At 41.7% G+C, this 20026-nt stretch overlaps 1 protein-coding gene across 4 annotated transcripts in view; it reads right to left on the reverse strand.

Moving 5' to 3' along the window:
- SYT1 (synaptotagmin 1) overlaps window positions 1-20026 on the reverse strand; it is a 457966-nt gene that overhangs the window by 278222 nt on the left and 159718 nt on the right. For 3 of the 4 annotated variants that reach the window (XM_048500328.1, XM_048500323.1, XM_048500324.1), the window contains one exon: window positions 5472-5527. The gene's annotated coding sequence lies outside the window, so the exon portion shown is untranslated. Of the gene's footprint in view, window positions 1-2212; window positions 2232-5471; window positions 5528-20026 lie in introns of those variants that run through there. The other variant, XM_048500327.1, reaches the window with a different exon arrangement.

Here is a 20026-nt window from a genome sequence, read left to right on the forward strand (position 1 = left end):
AGCTCTAGTCCATCCCTTCTTGACTTGCTAGTATTCTATATGTGATAGGCTTCCTGACTAGGGGTGGAAGTTTGGCTTGACCGACCCTGGGGTCAAACCGAGCCACGTGGTGTTCGGGGGGGGTGTCGGGTGCTGCTTGCCTGAGCCTGCGCCCCCGAACCTCAGTCACTCCGAGCACATGGGGTTTGGAGCGGCAGTTCACTCGAACCGCGTTGGCCCAAGCCAGGGAAAAAACCCCTCCCGCGTGCACAAATCAAGCCCTGCAAGGGCAGCATGGGTGGGATCCCCCACAAAAAGAGAAAAAACCGTGCATGAGACTAACCCTGCAAGGGCAGTGAGGGTGGAATCCCCCCAAAAGAAAAAAAAACCATGTGCGCAATTAGCCCTGCAAGGGCAGCGCGGGTGTGATCTCCCAAAAGAAAAAACCGCACGTGAAACAAGCCCTGTAAGGGCAGCGCGGGCAAGATCCCCCCAAAAGGAAAAAGCCGCACACAAGACGAGCCCTGCAAGGGCAGCGCGGGCAGGACCCCCCCCCAAAAGAAAAATGTGCACGAGATCGCATACGCACACACTCTCTCCATTCATAACAAAAACACAAGCCGGGGAAGGGAAAACGGGAAAACTCCACCACCTAGCCACCAAGAATCAGGGGGGAGGACACACGCACACACACACACACACACGCACACACCTCCAGCGCCCCACTCCAACCCCCCCACCAAATAACCCCCCTCCACCCCCAAAATCCTTCAGGCGCACTCCATTCATTCATAACAAAAACACAAGCGGGGGAAGAAAAAACGGAAAACCCCACCACCTAGCCAACAAGAATCACGGGTGTGTGTGTGTGTGACACATGCATGCACCACACACACACACACCTCCAGCGCCTCACTCCACCCTCCCCACCAAATTACCCCTCTTCACCCCAAAAATCCTTCAGGCACACTGCATTTATTCATAACAAAAACACAAGCAGGGGAAGGGAAAACGGTAAACCCCACTACCTAGCCAGCAAGAATCGCAGGGAAGGGGACACACACGCACACACACACACCTTCGGCGCCCCACTCCATCCCCCCACCAAATAACCCTCACCCCCCAAAATAGACCCCACTTACTCACTTGCTGCTGCTTCTGAGAGCTACAATGACCTATCCACACCAAAAGTTCAGGGTATCCTTAGAAGACTCATTATGATACCCCCCAAGTTTGGTGCAGTTTGGTTTAGGGGGGACAAAGTTATGGACCCTCAAACAGGTAGCCCCATGTACTATTAGCTCCCATTGGAAATAATGGGGACGGGGCAACCCCTTTGTGGGTCCATAAATCTGGACCCCCTAAACCAAACTGCACCAAACTTGGGGGATATCATAATGAGAGTCTCCTAAAGATACCCTGACATTTTGGTGCCAATACCTCTAAAAATGCGCCCCCTGCAGGTCAAAATGCAACCCCCCCAAAATAAAAACGCATCCGAGAATCTCGGATGTCAATGCAAGTTTGGGTGTATCCGAGCCTGGCAGGCTCCGAACTTGGCGGATCCGACCCCGTACACCTGAACTGGGCCCAAACCCGAACTGGGGCTGATTTCCCCCCCTCTACTAACCTTATTCCTAACATCTGTGCACCATTCTGACCATTAACAAAGGCACTGTCAGCTAACATTCACAGTAATATGGTTACACACAATAGGTATGAGCTCCTAAGGGAAGACATGCCTCAGAAGCCCATAATGACATCCTAAACCACAAAAGAAACAGAGTCAGTGAAGGAATCATAAACACACAAAAAAAGAGAAGGCAGATGATAGGGAGGAAAACAGATAGTAGAAATATACTTTCACCTGAACTTTGACAAACAATTGAACAAATTTGGTTTTGTTTGTACTGTACTGAGCCATAAAAGAAATCCTGTGACCCAACCTGAGGGAGGAACATGAGAATTTATTTTACATACCGAATCTGATGTAAGCCCTAACCTAGATAGCTCTAGGTTAGCCTGATCTTGTTAGATCTCAGAAGCTAAGGAGGGTTGGCTGTCGGCTGCAGTTGGATGGGAAATCTTCAATACCAGCCTTGCGATGTGAAGCCTTTACTAGCATTTACTAGCACTTTTTAAAGGCACTTGGTAAGGTAGATTAGTTGGGGGACTTTTCCCCTTTGTGTCTTGCCACAAACAAAAGATAGAGTTCGTTAATAAAAGCTTATACCTTTATGCCTTGTGCCTCTTTAAAGCACTGCTCTAGATGAAAGAGATCATCTTCTGTGTCCTCCAAATTCATAATCTCCTCTTGAGAGTTTCCCTCAATCAAATCATCCTGCTACCAGAGAAAAAGAACCATTAGGCCATTTCTCTCTCTGTCCCCTGAGGTATGCCATTTTAGCAAAGGTGTTGCACCATTGACCTACCTCCGCTATAGCCATTTAGCATAAGTAAGCACCAGAATATTGTGCTATTGGAATTTGATCACTCATTCCCCACCCCCTCCTTTCTACCTGTTATTTGCCATCAGGTCCCAATTCACAAACCCAATGCAGTGGCAGTGGTGGAAACACTGAGGTGAATTATGGAGGGCAAATCTCCACAATCCACAACTGCTTTCTGACTCTGTGCTTAGGCTGCTGCTCCTTAGTCACCATTTCATCTAGCTCGTATGAACAAGGTGGAATGCCTGACACTTGAAAAATTCATCTAGAAGGATCCTAAATTTTCAACCCATACTTAATTAACTTTCTTCCATTCAGTGATTTTAAAATAAATAATACTTTCAGGATGAGGTTGCCGAAATAAAGAACTGAAGCGGTTTATTTCACTTATGATGCATCCCTATATGAATTTAAAAGCGGAATGCTAATTTCAAGTTATCAAACATTTTGTTTAAAAATGAATAGGCAATTGTTTTTCCATTATATTCCAGTGTTATCACTTTTCAGACAGACTATTTGAGGGCACTTTATTCAAGAGGTCTCAGCATTATATTAAGCAGATTTAACCACTCCAAGCAAATATATAATGTTCCAGTTCATTTGGACCAGAACCATTCAGTTTTCCAAAGAACAGTTTTTGTTTCTAGGTGAGTCTTACCAGTTTATTTGTAATATAAGTTGTTCAAAATGTTACGGGAAAAGTAATTATTTAATTTTATTTTCAAGAATTGAGTCCAAACTGTGTGACAAATAAAGTATGTATTGCACACGTTAAGTGGCCACTGCACCGTTCTATTTCTGTAATTATATAGTCATAGTTAGAACCTTGTATTCTATAATTATAATACCATGGCCGATGAATTAACTGATGGATTCTATAAAAAAATTACCATGAGATTCTGTCTGAAGGAGGAAGGGTGATTGGGTTCATCAGAGCACCAAGAATGCTTGTTTTATTTCTTCTTTATGTACATAAATGCATTTAAATTCTGTTAGAATTGTTTTGATACTAGTTCAATATGTTCTTGCATGCTGACAGAGGAGGCTAATTCAAACAGATTTCCCATCATGTGCATATAAATAAAAACTCTGGCACAGGTATATAACTATTTGCCCATTTTCTTGTTTACATATTATTTCCATAATGGAGAAAAGTGAATTTTGCTTAAAACTATACACACTGCTGTGTGAAACGTGCTTCTAAAAATTGTGATCTTGAGGCAACACAGACCTTAACCCACAGCATCTGCCATGCAAATCTACACAATTACCTAATTAAAGGCTGACAACTGCCTGGAGGATGTTTTGGAATGGATGAGGGCTAAAAAGATGAAATGTAATCCTAAAAAAAGAGGATTATTGATGGGGGAGGGGGTCTGACCCTTGAAATCAGTTATCCCTTGTTCTGGATGGGGTTGCACTCCTCTTAAAGGAGCAAGTTGGGGTGCTCCTGGACCAAGGCCTCCTATTGTATAAACAAGTGGCAAAGATGACCAGGGGTAACTTTTACCAGCTTCAACTGGTTAGTCAGCTCAGCCTTCCTGGAAGACATCTTGTCACTGTGATGCATGCCCTGGAAACATCTAGATTAGATCACTGCAATGTGCTGCCTTCGAAGACTGTCCCAAAAATATAGTTAATACAGAATGTTATGGCCAGAGTACTGACTGGAATGGGTCATAGGGACATATAATTCCAGTCTTCCTCTACCCACACCAGCTTCCAGTTTGCTTCCAGACTTGATTCAAGGTGCTGGTATTGACTTTTAAAGCCCTGTATAGCCTGGGACTAACAAACCTAAAGGACTGTCTTTCCCCTGTGCACCTACCGCATCATGGTGCTCAGCCTCAGAGGCCCTGCTTCAGTTGCCATTGCCAGTTGAGGCTACAAGGGGTGGCAACCTGAGAAAGGGCTCTCTCAGTTGTAGTATCAAAACGCTGGAACTCCATCCCCAGGGAGATTCATCTGTATCCCTCCATTGCTGTCTTTTACCATTAGGTTAAGATGTTTGTGTGTTTTTCTGGCATACCTCCAATAACTGTTATTGGCCTTCTTTCTGGTGTTTGGTTCTGGTGGGTTTTCCGGGCTGTGTGGCCGTGGTCTGGTGGATTTTGTTCTTAACGTTTCGCCTGCATCTGCGGCTGGCATCTTCAGAGGTGTGTCACTTTTCTCTGTGATACACCTCTGAAGATGGAAGCCACAGATGCAGGCGAAACGTTAGGAACAAAATCCACCAGACCACGGCCACACAGCCCGGAAAACCCACCAGAACCAGTTGAATCTGGCCGTGAAAGCCTTCGACAATACATTTTTGGTGTTTGCTTGTTTATATGCTTTTCTTTGAATTTTACAATTTTTACTGTATTTTAATTTTTCAAATGTTTGTCACCTTGTGGTCCCTGACTGGGTGGGAAGTCAGCATAAAATGTTTTAATCAAACAAATAAACAAGAGCCCTAGTGCTGAGACTCCAATACATCTCAGACTTTGCTATGGCACAGCAACACCACTATATAGTAGCAGTCTTTCCTAACACATAACCCTTAGTGGAAATCCGCACTTGCAGCATCCTAAGTACCTTTCTGACTAATAGTAATCAAGACCAATACAAACATGCCAAATGCAAATCAAATATAAAAGCAATAAAGGAATTTAGGGATCTCTGATTGTTAGAAACATCCAAAGCATTTAAAAATATTAAACACAAAATACAAGACAAATAAACTATATATTCTAAACATACTAAGAATGTGTCATATTTGTTGTTCTGTAACATTCTACCATTGAGTACAGCATCAAATATCCTTATCGAGAAAACACTTAATTCCAATATTTTCCTTTTTGGTGCTACACTGATACATTGCATGGATTATTTTGGTCTTTTATCTAAGAGGATTACAGGATAAATGGATAAAAATCCACTCCAGTGAAATGAAATTGAATTTTAAGAAGATGCAGAAATTGCTTACCAGACTAATTTCTTACAGAGGGGAATTTTTTTTTGTTTAAAAATAAAAACAAAGTACGTTAAAAGTCAACTTACTGTTCACAATATGAATTCTATTTCCTTTTCTTGTTCTCAGTCAAAGCACTATGTTTCTGTAAGAAAATAAAATGGATATAATTGATTATATTAACCAACAAAGTTAGATGATTCCACATTAGACCCAAGTCCCAGAACCACTTTGGACATGGTTAAAGTTAGTAATCTAGAGTTGATTCTGAAAACAAGATGGTCAGGAACAGATAGAAATGGAAGTAGTGGGAAGATGGAACATATAGTATGTTGGCCAACAAGCAGTGATGCTATTTACCCCCGGGGGTAGAAGATCTCCCAATTCTAGTTCTGATTGCCTGCTGCTACTCTTGCAGCAGATGGGAGGAAAAAAATTATATCGCTGTTGGTGTGATGGTGTTATATCACTTCCATGGAAAACTTGGAAATTCTCTAGGAATCACTGAAAGTTGTGTGATTTTATCACAGGCCATTTCTGTACGGCGGCAGAAATGGCTGTCCACCGGCATGATTAATGCTGATGGACACATGAGACCATTCGTGCGGTCTTGTGCAGGCAGCGCAGAGGTTGCTGCAACCCACAGAGGCGACTCCACATGGAGCCGCTCATGGGCTGTCCCTACCTCTCCTCCCTGCGCAGCACTGGACAGCACCCATGCTACCCTCTGACTCCGGGGGTCGAAGGGCAGCTTGGGCATGTCTCTCCAGCCATCCAGAGCTGTGCAGGGAGGAGAGGTAGGGGAACAGAAACAGTGGAGGAGCCAAAAGCGGCACCCTCACACCGGTGCGCTTTGCATCGTGCTGGCGGGAAGACACTGCTTTTGAAAAACCTCGTTCAGGAAGTGAGTTTCAAAAGCAGCATCTTCGTGCCGCTGGGTGGGGGTGAGCATGGCACTGCTGCAATACAGCAGTGCAAAAGCACCCCAGGGACAGTGTTTTTAACTTCCCTGGGGCACTGTTTTCCACATAGGAGGAAACAGCCATAGAGTTTCCAGTGATTTCAAAAAGACTCCCAGATTTTTCCCCTGTAGTGACATAACACCATTATTTCCCATGTCACTTTCCCACATGCTCCTGCCAGTTGCCAGCTGTTGGCTGGCAACCCCACCAAAATGTATTGTTCAAAAACTCAGTTCCAAGTATTTATACCGGTTCTGGGTAACCCTAGGGGCATATTAGATATTTTCTGTTATTCAGGAAGTTTATGACTCCAAAACATAAATAATTCTAAATCTCCTCTCTCTCATAAGAACATAAGAACTAGCCTGCTGGATCAGACCAGAGTCCATCTAGTCCAGCACTCTGCTACTCGCAGTGGCCCACCAGGTGCCTTTGGAAGCTCACGTGCAGGATGTGAAAGCAATGGCCTTCTGCTGCTGCTGCTCCTGAGCACCTGGTCTGCTAATGCATTTGCAATCTCAGATCAAGGAGGATCAAGATTGGTAGCCAGAGATCGACTTCTCCTCCAAAAATCTGTCCAAGCCCTTTTTAAAGCTATCCAGGTTAGTGGCCATCACCACCTCCTGTGGCAGCATATTCCAAACACCAATCACACGTTGTGTGAAGAAGTGTTTCCTTTTATTAGTCCTACTTTCCCCCCCTCTCTCTCCCTCTCCCCCACCTCATGGTCCAGCTTTAAGTAACAAGGGTTTGTTCTAAACAGCACAAAAAGATGTCTGTGGGATACCTTAAAAAGAGGTGACTGCTTCTTGTCACTCCGCACACCCAAAATAAGACATCCAGGGGACATCTTAAAAAGAAGCAAGTGCTGGTTTGGTTTCAGAAAGCAAAGGTGTCAAAGAGGAAGAGAGGTTTTTTCCTGCCTGACTGTTTTTCTCTGTTCAGTTTCATTCTCCACTTGCATGCAACATTTTGCGTGCTGCCAAAAGGATTCTCCCTGCTATCATTTACTTAACATTGCTCCAGGTTGCAGGCTCTGATCCTGGGCACCCTTTTAGACTGAAAAGTACACAGCTGTACTCAGCTGGTTCTGCCAATTCTGGCAATATATAGTTTTCATTTTTTTTTAAAAAAATTCTGCATAGCTATCTTTGTAGCTATGCAGACATGCATACGAGAATGTTAGCCACTCACAGAACTGCTTCACCTCTTATTGAAAAGCACTGGGTAGACTTGCCCTCTGTGGACTGCCTTAGTTTTTTCTTACCGCACAGAAAAACTAAGCTGAGTAAACTATGTACTTTTTGGGTTGAAAAGGTGCCCAGGGTCAGAGCCAGAACAACAAACATCCTCGGGTAACCTTCAGCAAATGGAGGCAGGGAGAATCCCATCAGAAGCAAACAAAATGTCAGGCACAAGGAGAGGGTGAAACTGACCAGAAAGCTAAATGGTCAGGTGGGAAAATTAAAACGCCTCCTGAGCTCTGCATTCCACACAGCCAGGCAGGGAACATTTTGCAGCCACCTTAAGGAAAAAAAGGTGCACTTCAAAGAATTTTCAAAAAAAAAGATGCCTTGAGTTGAAATAAGGGGTCCATAGGACATCTTGGGGAAAAGGTTGTGTGGAATTTCTTCACAATATATATTCACAATATATATATTTTTAGGTCCTCAGGGTATCTTATTTGTTCTGTGTGGAACAGACCAAGGCTTGTTAGTTTTTAACATATTTATATTATATTGTTTAATGACCCCACCCAAAGGGTGGGGGAATCTGCCCATGGGAGCAGCACATGGTTACACCAGCAGATTTGCCATTCCCCAGGCTCTTGCCGCGGTGGAGTGGTGAATCCACCAGATTGCAGCTGCCATGGCCCTCCCCAGCACTGGGATGCCACACCAGATGCTGTGCCAGCATCTCAACCCCCCTGTCAATGGCATAGGGACTGTGGGCCAGGGGCATAGCCAGGGGAGGAGCCAACTTTATCGCAACCATTTGATGCCTGGGGTTTTAGACTTAAGTCACCAAAAAGAGGCATAAGTCTATTGAGCCCCATGGAGGTATCTCAGTGACAGGGAGGCTTTTTTTTTTGCCTTGCAAGCCTCCCTTCGACAGCGGGAAGCCTCTACAGGAAGAGTGGGGTGTGGCAGTGGCTGGCTCCTTGGATGGGGGCTGTAAGTGTAATAAGTCACCGTGAAACTCTCTGGGTGAGCAGCAACTTTAAAAAATCTAATACATAGGTAAGTAAGCAAGTTAGAAGAATAATAACTATTTATTTGAGATCAGAGTTCACATTGCATCGTGTGGCATTGAGAAATCCTCTACCAGGAACTAACATTAAAGTTATGTCATTATGGGAATTGTTAATTATTTCTAAATCTGCATTATGTTAAAATGACAAGTAAAATAACATAGCAATACTGATTGTGAAAATCTGACCTAAGACCTAAAAGATTAGAGATGACAAAGGGGTCAATAAGACATGAACTTTGATAAGCAACAGCCAGATTTCTCAAATGCCTGAAGAGGAGTAAGACTGCTGTAGATGTTTCTGATTAGATTTGGATGACAGGTCAATAGGCTACTCACTGCCAGTGATTTTACATTTTCCAAAGGAGATAATATTTTTGTTAATATCTATTTTTAGTTATTACCTTGGAAATAATATATTCTGCCTCCCTCCCCTCCCGTGCATGCCACCCCTCCCTCCCTCCCCCTCCCTCCGTTAGGGTGGGTGGGCCAAGTCCAGATGCTGGGTCCCCTTTCCTCCCTTGCATGCTACCCCTCCCTCCCTCCGCTTCCCTTGCATGCCACCCCACCCCTCCCCTTCCCCCCCCTTTTGATATCTGAAATATCAAAAGCATTTAATTGGTTTTATAATGCTTAACATTATTTTTATTTTGGTTCTCTTGCTGACTTACAAAAATAAAGCAAACGGTAATGTAATTAAAACACTGTATCTATACAATCTCAAAATATCAAAGATATAAGCCAGATTATACAAATTAAACCAGGTATCCACTGTCTCAGAAAGTCTTGTGCAAGATAGATTTTCATAATTTTTCTCCACAGATGGAATTTAGTGGGTTTTCTAGGGTAGGATTTCTACAAAGATGGTGGTATTTACTACAATGGCTCTATTTTGCATGTGATGATTATATAGAAACCAAGGTTGGGACCCACTTGTTGACTTGAATTCTCACAGAGATTCACTTAGCAGCTTTTAGCTTTATTGTAGAGTCATGGGAGAGTTTGCTTTAATAAACCTCCACAAATTTATTTTCTATGCCATCATTATGAATCACTTGATTGCTCTAGAGTTTTCTGTGAATGGTCCCTTGAATGATAGATACTATTTGACCAGATTTCACAGTAAACATGAAGAAAGCTTGTACTTGGCAGAAGTAGAAGGGTTTGTTTATGGGTTCTTCCAATGGTTTTTCAATGACAGGGTGAAATAATTTTAAGTAATTTTAGAAACTACAAGTGTGCAACTGAACTAAGCCATTCACTTGTAGATTGAAAATCCATTGTCTTCTAACATGGTTCTTTTTTTAGTTCTCACTTGCAGCAGATAGATGAAAATGGTACTTAACATAGTATATGAACCCTCAGTAGCAGAAAACTCTAGAACGATCAAATGGTCATAATAAACGTTGGCTCCAGATCCTACAAATTCTTTCCAATATTGTTGCATTGGATTGTTCACTGAAAAGCCCAAGAATTGAGACTCATGATGCCAGATAGTGCTTGAAATTAGAAAGTAAAGCCTGAAGTACAAATTAGAAAAATCAGACTCTATATGAAACTTTCAGCAAAGACAGATGTTAAAATCAATGCTTACTTGAAGATTTTCTATAGTGTTGCTGCTGATAGTCATACATTAACAGGAGGAAGGATTCTATCTACAAAAAAGTCAATGACAGAAATGGTAGTGATACAGTTAAAAAGGTTTAATTGTGTTTACTGTGAAATTAACTGAGTTGGTTGTAACTATTTCTGCTATAAAATTAAATGGGTGTACCTGAGAGGGAAATAGTTTCACAGAAGGATCTGCTGAAGAAGTTTGTTTTTTTCACGTTATGTTTAACGTACAGAAAATTGTTCTCAGGTTTCAAAGAGAAATAAAATATAGGATTGAAACTGTGGTGGAATAAGAAAGCACCTAAGTATTTGGAAGTGGAGCATCAGTGTAGGGCAAGGGTTCAAGTGTCGGTCTAGGACTGAGGAGTCTAGAGTTCAGATCTCTACTTATCCATGAGCTCACCAGGCAACCTTTAGTCCATCTTATTCTCTCAGACTAATGTATCTCAAAAGATTATTCTGAAAATAAAATGAGCTAGGGGGAACTGTATTGCCCTGAGCTAAGCTGTTCTGAGACTCTTTGAGGAAGAAGAAAAATGTAATAGATATATAGATACATCGGCACTACAGCAAGAGGTCCTAATTAAAAACATTTTCACCATTTTAAACTGTGCACACAGTTTACCTTTCAGTTTTCATGCTTTTTGAAACATGAGTGAATTTGCAAGAGCTTTAATTTGTCTCTTAGAACCAACCTAAGATGTGGCATTTTTAGAGAGACTCCCATAGCTGCCACACAGCTGCTGAAGGGCCTGTTTGTTTAAAAAATAAAGGCGAGTCCAATTGAAATAGGAACTGTGACATACATAGAAGAGGGGCTCTTGCCTTTCCCTCCATGTCTTTTCCCAATTTCCCCATGTCTTTTCCCAATTAGAGATTTTATTTATTTCTCTGTTTTTTGGATGCTCCATGTATAGGGAATACGGCACTTGTAACAGTAAAAAATGGGGACATTTTTTATGTTGCGTTTGAGGGGCACTGTTCTTCAGTGGTTCTTGTTCTTTCTTCGGGGCAGGCTCCAGAGAGTAGCAGTGGGGAGGGGGTTCCTGCTCACAGCCTTGGGAGCTTCATTGTGGGGTTCCCCAGGGCTCAGTGCTTTCCCATCTCCTTTTTAATATCTATATGAAGCCACTGAAGGAGATCATCAGAGGTTTTGAGTTGGGTGCCATCAGTATGCGGATGACATCCAGCTACTTTTCAATTCCAGTTGAGTAAGGTGAGGCCCTTCAGGTGCTAGATACTTTCCTGGAAGTGGTGTTGAACTGGATAATGACCAACAAGCTGAGGCTGAATCCAGAAAAGATGAAGGTGCAGTGGGTAGTGGCTACCCAAGTCCAGGAGATCAGAGGGAACTTGTTGCTGGATGGAGCGGTGTTGCCCCTGAAGGACCAGGTGCAAGATCTGGGGGTGCTCTTGGATTCTGCTTTGTCTCTGGAATTACAGGTGGCAGTGGTGGCCAGGAGTGCCTATCAGCAGCTCCAGCTGGTTCACCAGCTTTGCCCTTAACCGGACAGAAAGGACCTGGCCACAGTACTGCATGCTCTGGTAACCTCCTGCCTTGATTACTTGTAAGGTTGTGGTTTGATTTGTATTTTCTGCTCAGCCAGCCTGGCCTTGGTCACATTCCACGAACTGGGCTGCATGCCCGGGAGGGCTGTTTTCGTTAACCTTGCTGTCTGTGCTTATCATATATGTCTGAAGCTTGCTTCTTTACTTTTGTGGGAAACTGTTCTGGGGCTGTGGGCGGGAGTAGAATCGCCCGTAAAAGCGGCAACCTGAGGGGGGAAGGTCAGAGTCTGCATTTCGTGTACTGTGCATCATGAAGTTTAAGAAATAAAGAACTCTTTGAAGTTACTTCATTTCTAGTCCTTTCAGGTTCCTTACATTACTGCAATGTGCTTTACATGGGGCTTCCCTTGAAGATGGTCTGAAAGCTGGAGCTGGTGCAAAATGCAGCAGCTAGGCTGCTGATGGGTCAACCTGGCCGGTTGCGTATAATGCCAGCCTTGAAAGAATTGCAGTGGCTCCCCAATCACTATCAGGCTCAATTCAAGGTATTGACAATCATATTTAAAGCCCTAAATTGCTTGGATTCCACCTACCTAAAGGAGAGCCTATATCCATATGAGCTGGTCCGTTCACTGAAGTCAAGCGGGGAGGCCTTCCTGGTGATCCCTTCTGCTGCTGAGGTACAGCGGGAGGGGACTTGCAGGAGGGCTTTTACTGTGGTAGGCCCCAAGTTGTGGAACAATCTCCCTGCAGGCACTTCATGGATTTCAACACCTGGTTAAAACTTTCCTCTTTACCCAGGCTTTCAATGTGTGACCCCCAGGGTCTCCCGCATCAATGCCATCTGAAGGGTGGGAAAGGGTGGGAATTTTTAATGATATTTTAAATGGACTTTTTTTTAAAGGATGTTTTATGGTGGTTTTTAATGTTTATTTTTTTAATGCTTTTAGGATGGTATGTTTTAGCAGGACTTTCAACCTCATTACCTAAGCCACTCCGGGACTTTGGTGTAGGGTGGGGTATAAATGGAATAAATAAATACAATTTTGGAAAAATTTGCATCTGCTCTTTGATAAGAGACTCTTTGGATTTACTATCCTTGCTTCTAATCTTGAACATCCCTAAGGTCATAGCTCCACCAGCTTACACTGAGCTTTCAAGAGATCTGTTTCAGAATACTAGCCCTGAACTTTTTATACTAAGAACTTTTTATCATACTTCTAGCAGAAGAGAAGTTACTCAAATTAAAGCTTTGAAGCTTATATATGAGGCTTCAAATCCCATTGGACAGGAAAACATAAAATTAGTAATAACTATGGCTAAGATAAATAAGAGACAAGGAGTACCATTCAGGAAGCTTAAGAGGATAATTATTTGAAAGATTAAATACCCAGAAATCAGGGAGGGATCAGCACTTCATTTTCAGAGTAATAGCACAGTGCCTAACTTCGAAAATAGAAGCACCAAAGCTCAAGTTTGTTGGACTTCCAACTTCAAATCTACTCCACAGCTCTAGATATGTCAGGCAGCCACTCTGAACAGTCTCACAGGGACATGTGTTTTTTAAGGCCAGCTGTCAGAACACAACCTGGGTTCACACCACTTTTTTTGCTAAGGCACAGGGCGATTCTGCACAGGCCAACTAAAACAGGTTGAGGCTGCTAACCCATGCTGCTAACCCATTTTAGTGACCAGAACCTGGGTTAAATGAAAATCGCAACTTTAGTGATTTTTCATTAACTTGGGTTGCAAATGCTTCCTGCTTGCCTATGGCAAGCAAGAAGCATTCAGTCCCCACCCCCTTCCCTCCACCATTATGGTGAATCTGCCAGGTGGCTGCCATTAGAGGGGATATTCTAATAGGTGGCCGTCATGTCATGCAGGTAGGTGGCAGGATTCTCGAATGGGGAGATTCTCAAGTGGGGGATTCTCAGGGGGTGGGGAGTGGATTCTCAGCTGCATGGTTTGCATGGAAACACAGCATTTCTGTGCAAATGGTGCTGCCTCCTGCCTCCGGGATCCCAGCTATCCTGGCTGGCCCCTGCAGGTGCCGTGCAAACAGCAGCAGAGGCAGTGCAAATGGGTTCCATGAGGAATGAGCCACAGTAAATCACGTGTGATTTTACCTTGTTAGCTTCATATGGTAATCATTGCTTTTAAACCCCCTCTGTTGACATCTCATACTTACCTTATTAGATGAAATGGTGAAATTAGACAAAATTCTCTTTAGCAAACACCATCACCAGGGCATAAATCTGTCTAACCTTCTTTCCATTTAATGTTAAACTTTGCTAATTTAAAGGAGAGATAGTGTTCATTTGTTTTCTCTATCCTCTCATAAAGCAACAAATACAACAAATATTATTTCTAAAATGTACTGGGACATTGATCCTATCAAATATGGTCAGTCTTCTGAAGTTTTTTAGAGCACAAAAGTCCTCTATAGTGACAACTGTATTACTAGAGCTGTTGTTGCAACATTTGTCAGTGGTCTCGCACATTCCAGTTTTCATTTTGATATTGTTTCAGAGGAAGCAGTTTTCTAACAATATTCACTAGAAATACCAATAGAATAAAATGCTTTTAGCTATGCCTGGTTGCATTTTGTAATATTGTTTTGAAGCATATTCTGTACTCTTTATAAATGGTGCCTAGAAAAGCTTCCCACGGGAGCTTGAGGCAATCATGTAAATAACGTGCATTTTCTATTAATTTACTTGTAAGAACCTATTGAGGGGGTCATTTGGATATGAATTTCGTAGTGCCTAAAGAGTGTCTCTGACAAATAGTTCAAATTGCCAAGTCGTATTTGAATGAAAAAAGAACAAGTATTCACATTTCAAGTACTATAAATGACTATCTTCCAAGTGTATTTTTATGCTATTCCCAAAAATCCCTCAGAAAAAAAGCCCCCCATACCAGTAAGAAGATTCAGGAATATTTAGGAATCTGGAAAATTTTCAGGTCTAATATAACCAAATTTTATTTTTATCAATTTTCTTTTAGCAAGTCCCTATTTACAAGCCACAATAAAGCCATGACATCATGCAGTACCATAGTTAAAACTATGAATAGTAAATCTTTAAGCCATGATTTCAAATCCTCATTTGACGGACCCTAACACACCATAGTTGGTCTGTATTCCCATGATCACAGTAACAATATATAGCTGTTTTATTAAACTAAACCATAGTTTTGCATAATTTCTGAAACAAATTATAGTCTCATTTAAATCATGATAAAAATCCATTAACACATTGTGCATGTTTTAGTTCATGCTGTCGACGCTTAACTGCCTACGGTAGGATCTCTAAAACTGAGGTCCAGAAACTTCTGCAGGTCTACAAGGCTCTATGACACATATATAAGGTCAGAGAGAAACACTTCTCATGCCCAGCTGCCTAATGTAAAACAGAACCTTTCCAGATCTTTATGAACAAGGAAAATGACTCTCTACCATACAAAGAGGATTGAACTGACATATAAGCTGTGAGCTCATAGAGCTATTACTGCTCAGTCAACTAGCTTCCAAATGCCCTAAAAGTAGAGGACAGGTGCCGATTGACTGATGGGAACCAGTACCCATATCAGTAAGGCAATATCCTTACTGATAAGTGTCATGAGCCAATGTCAGAGTTGATGGTGCCATGTACTCATATGCAGCTACTGAGTGGCTGATGGAATTTGGTGCTAGAAAGTGATATCATCACCCCTGCACTCACCACTCAGCATCTGTACACCTGTACAATGCTACAGCTATGGCTATGACAGCTGTGCCACCTTCTCCTGATACCCACTAGTCAGGGTACTGCCTTTAGTGGTGCTGTGTGGTAGACCTGAATATTTCTTAGAAGCCACAACTGACAAGATATACAGCCTACCATCATGTCAGCTTTCCTTTCTTAAGGAACAAAAGATAAATTTTAGACAGAACTATTAGCACCTTCACACAATTAAAGTGAACAATTCCCCCCTCCCCAATTCTAGCTTTGTTATTTTAATTCTCTTAGTATCAAACCATATTCAAACGTTTCACAGGTATCAGGTGCATGGTAATAGAGAGTAACAGTGATTTCATCAGAGCATCAAATAAGCCCCAGCACAGATCTGAGGATTAGTTTAGCACAAGATTTAAAGAAGACACTGTGAATCCCTATACAACTAACACTTAAAACACTATCCATTCAGGCCAGATGGTTTGCTATGGCAACTGAATCCGAAATACCAGGTTTGTAAGTAACAAAAATGTAAATTATTGATGAACTCAGAGTTGTCTCTATTGGACACGTACTGAGACACAAAATCTTCTGGTTACTAGTACAGAAAGAAGACTGATCATTTCCTCAACACACTGAACATTTAAACTCAAGGGATTTCATTAAATCTTATGGCTTAATTTTTATTCTTTGAGCCACAGTCAGCAAGCAGTGATTACAGTACAAATAGCACAATTCAGGTCACTGCTGCCTCATTTAAAAATAGCAGTGGAGTATGAATATACTTTATTTTCAGTTTTGGTAATATCATTAATTATAACACAATCAGTTTTTTTAAGTACCCAATCTACCAGTACTTTAACAACATACTAGACTTTAGGCACCATTAAGTTACTGGGTGGCTCAAATACTGGCTGGTCTAGTAACCTATTTTTCCTAGAAGCAACTGTTAATTTCTTGTCCTCGACTGAGAGGCTATTTGTACAAACTGCTTTATAGATGTGCTGTTTGGCTTCCATGCAGCAAGCAAGCAGATGATAGAAAAATAAAGGGAAGAGACAGTGAACAGTTACTACCATTTCATACATAAGGTGAAAATATCCTGAGGAGGGAGAAAAACAAAACAATTGTGGTTCAATGTCTTGTCAAAGGCTTTCACGGGTGGAATCGCTGGGGTGTTGTGTGGTTTCTGGGCTGTATGGTCATGTTCTAGCAGCATTCTCTCCTGATGTTTTGCCTGCATCTGTGGCTGGCATTTTCAGAGGATCCTTTGCAGGCAAAACATCAGGAGAAAATGCTACCAGAACACAGCCATACAGGCCGGAAACCACACAACACCCCAATTGTGGTTCTCTTCTCATGCCCAGCTGTTATTTTTGAAATGCTCACGATAACTTGAAAGGGCAGTTCAAGGCAGGACCAAGCCTGCTAAAAGACAAGGGATAATAAGGCCAATAACCCCCCTGCCCCCTAGTAGCTATGCCTCTGACCATACCAAATGCAAGTGAACTATTTTTTTTGGACACAATTGCATCCAAACTAACTCTTAAAATTACTTTAACAAGTAAAGATGCCAACACTGCATTATATTCTTCATTTTAACACAAAGGGATTTAAATCTTATTGACCTGACTGTAGAGACAGCACACACATATAAAATTGTCAAGGACAAAAAATCCGGGAGGCTTCTAGCTCCCCTTGGCTCAGACTGATGGATTTACAATCCTTTACTATTTCTGTTTCATTCTCAGCTTGATCCCATGTCAAAAGAGCACATCATTTGACAACGTACTACTCTGATAACTGAACCATGACAATGCTTGGCTCAGTATCATAACTCCTTGATCAATAAGCAATCACAGGAATCAGTAGGCATCACAAGACTCTCCTTTCAGCAGAGAAAACTGTTAATTACTTCACTGTGACACTTCTATTTACTCACAAAACATTCTCTTTTACTGATAGCACTTTAAAAGAAACTAAAATAGACAAAACTATACTTCATTCATTTAGAGAATTAGCAATCAAACGAAAAAGGACTTTACACTGGTTTTTTTAATGGTTATCAAAAACCTGCTTTGTTCTTTGCGTACAAACCTAGCCTTATCTCCAACTGCATATATTTTCTAATAGCTACCACAGACATATTCTTAAAGGAAATTAATTTCTGGCCAGCAATATATCAATAATACAAATGGAGATCATTGTAAAAACAGGCAGGAGTCCATACATGTCAATTTTCAATGAACCACAGCAACTCTCACATACTTCTCATATGAAATAGGATAGCCAGCGGACATTTAATTTTAGATCTTTAGACAACTCAGGGTAAGAATCAGTGAAAAAAAGCCATTCAATTATAGAAAAATTCTGGAAATTTGTGGTTTGAATAATCCAAGAAAGCTTATATTATTACATTAAATCCAGCAAATAGGGGGACTTACTGACAGGGGTTTTTTTGGGGTGGGGGGTGGGGGGGTGGAGGGCTATGTCAGTGTCACAGCAACACATTCAGAAAAAAACAGCAATGTCACTTTCAGTGTACACCAAATGTGATGCAATTGCTCCACCAGACTATTATTTGGGCAAAAACTCTACGGTAAAAATGGCTTCTACTGTAGAGTTTTTGTCCAATTCCAGATTATCCCTGTGTTGCTTGTGATGTGATGACATCACTTCCAGTGTGTGCTGGAAGTGATGTTACTAATGACATTGCTGCAATGCCAGCCTAGTTCTTCCCCCACTGACAATGAATCCCCTGCCCCCACACTGGTATTTGCCAATTTGGGACAGGGCAATAACTATGAAAATCTGAAAATGGTTTGCATTTATTGAATATGGTAACATACTGTGGGTTGAATCCAATATCTCCCCACTAAATGAGAATCTTGCTCTGGTGGAAGCAGAATCTGCTCTGTGTAAGAAAGAGTATTCACATGATGGAACTGAGTTGTTGGATCCAACATAATGATAAAACTGCACAGTGAAGCATGAAAAAACTGATCCTGAGCCAGTTACAAAACTATATCAGAGTTAGAAGCACATCAGACTCTCCCTGCTTGGCTTCCAGGAAATTACAAGAAGAGACTAAACTACGTAACACATCTGAATAACTGCCAACAGGGTCTAATTGCCAACTGGGGCTAATGTAATGGAACGGGGAAAGGGGAAGGTGATATTAATATTGAATTTAGGAATGTTAAGTTTATTTGACATTGTTATGGTTGAAAACAAGGACATTATTTTAGTAAGTAAAACCATTAAAGCCAAACAGTAAATTGGGAAATTCCACAGTGCAGATGATGAAAGCAAGATACACAGCCCACCAACATATGGGATTTCCATAGGAGTGCAGAAAAAATATGACTTTCTAAATTAACCCAAATTTTAAAAATAGGATAATTTCCTTGTTGGTCCCTGGTTTTACAATGCAACTAGTTAACTAAATCTTCCTTTTCCATTTTTGATGACATTTTTTCACAAATATTTAATATGTTTGTTCTAAAATAAGGACATTTATCACAGCTAGCAGGACTTGAAAAACACATTCTTTTTGTAAGAATTTTCAGTGAGGTACCTAGTATAAAACATGTTACCTTGCCTTGACTAAATCAGGAGGGAAATGTATTTACCAGGCTGTGAAAGTTAGCAGTTTGAGACACTAACTGGACAATGTTTTAAAGAGCATTGGTTAACACAAGACCCAGAGGCGTATCTGGGCCAAACTGCGCCTGGTGTGCATTCCACATTTTACACCCTCATGTTCCTCCATGGTGCCCCCCTCCCCCGCAGTGTCCCCCCCACAGCACCCCCCTTGGCACCCCCCTTCCCACACTTACCTTAGTTCCTTTTTCAGAACTTTTTCAGGCTTCAAAAGGCCTTGTTCTCAGTAAAAAAAAAAGGCCTGATGGGAACTATACTTCCCAGGAGACCTTGTGAGCCCCAAGGTCTCCTGGGAAAAGTTCTGAAAAAGGAACTAAGTGTGAGAAGGGGGTGGGGAGCACCGCGGGGGGCACAGGGGAGGTGCGGGGAGTGCTGTGGGGGGAAGGGGGAGGGGGCTGGGGTGATTTTTGTGCCCCCAGGCATATGCCTGGTGCACGACGCACTCCCCCGTCTCCCTGTGGCTTCGCCACTGACAAGACCTGAAATTACTGTATTTTGATCCCAGTAAAATTAATTGATGTCAACACTTCTTAAATGTCACTTTATATTTTATGGATATAATTAATCCAAATTTTTGCTGACAATCATTTTAAACCATTGTTGTTCTCCAGTCAATCATTTCCTTTACTCAATACGTATCAGAAGCGGTATATATTATGTAATAATGCTCTATTTTCACTGTAAGGTAACTAGTAGTTAGGTAATTTCTCTGTTAATGTATTGAAAATTCTACGGCAAGGAGGAGAAGTCTCCTACATATTTTAATTTATTCATTATCTTCCTATATTTTTTTTCTTTCTCTTTTTCTTTATAATACGTTAAGAAATGTTCAAGAAACTAAAGGATGACCCTTTGGGGTTCGAATATACTATATGTACTATGTAGGAATGAGATATACAGTATTATAGTACTAGATTTGCTTGCCAATTT

Source organism: Sphaerodactylus townsendi, linkage group LG06 (genome assembly GCF_021028975.2).
Source record: "Sphaerodactylus townsendi isolate TG3544 linkage group LG06, MPM_Stown_v2.3, whole genome shotgun sequence".
Classification (NCBI taxonomy): domain Eukaryota; kingdom Metazoa; phylum Chordata; class Lepidosauria; order Squamata; family Sphaerodactylidae; genus Sphaerodactylus; species Sphaerodactylus townsendi.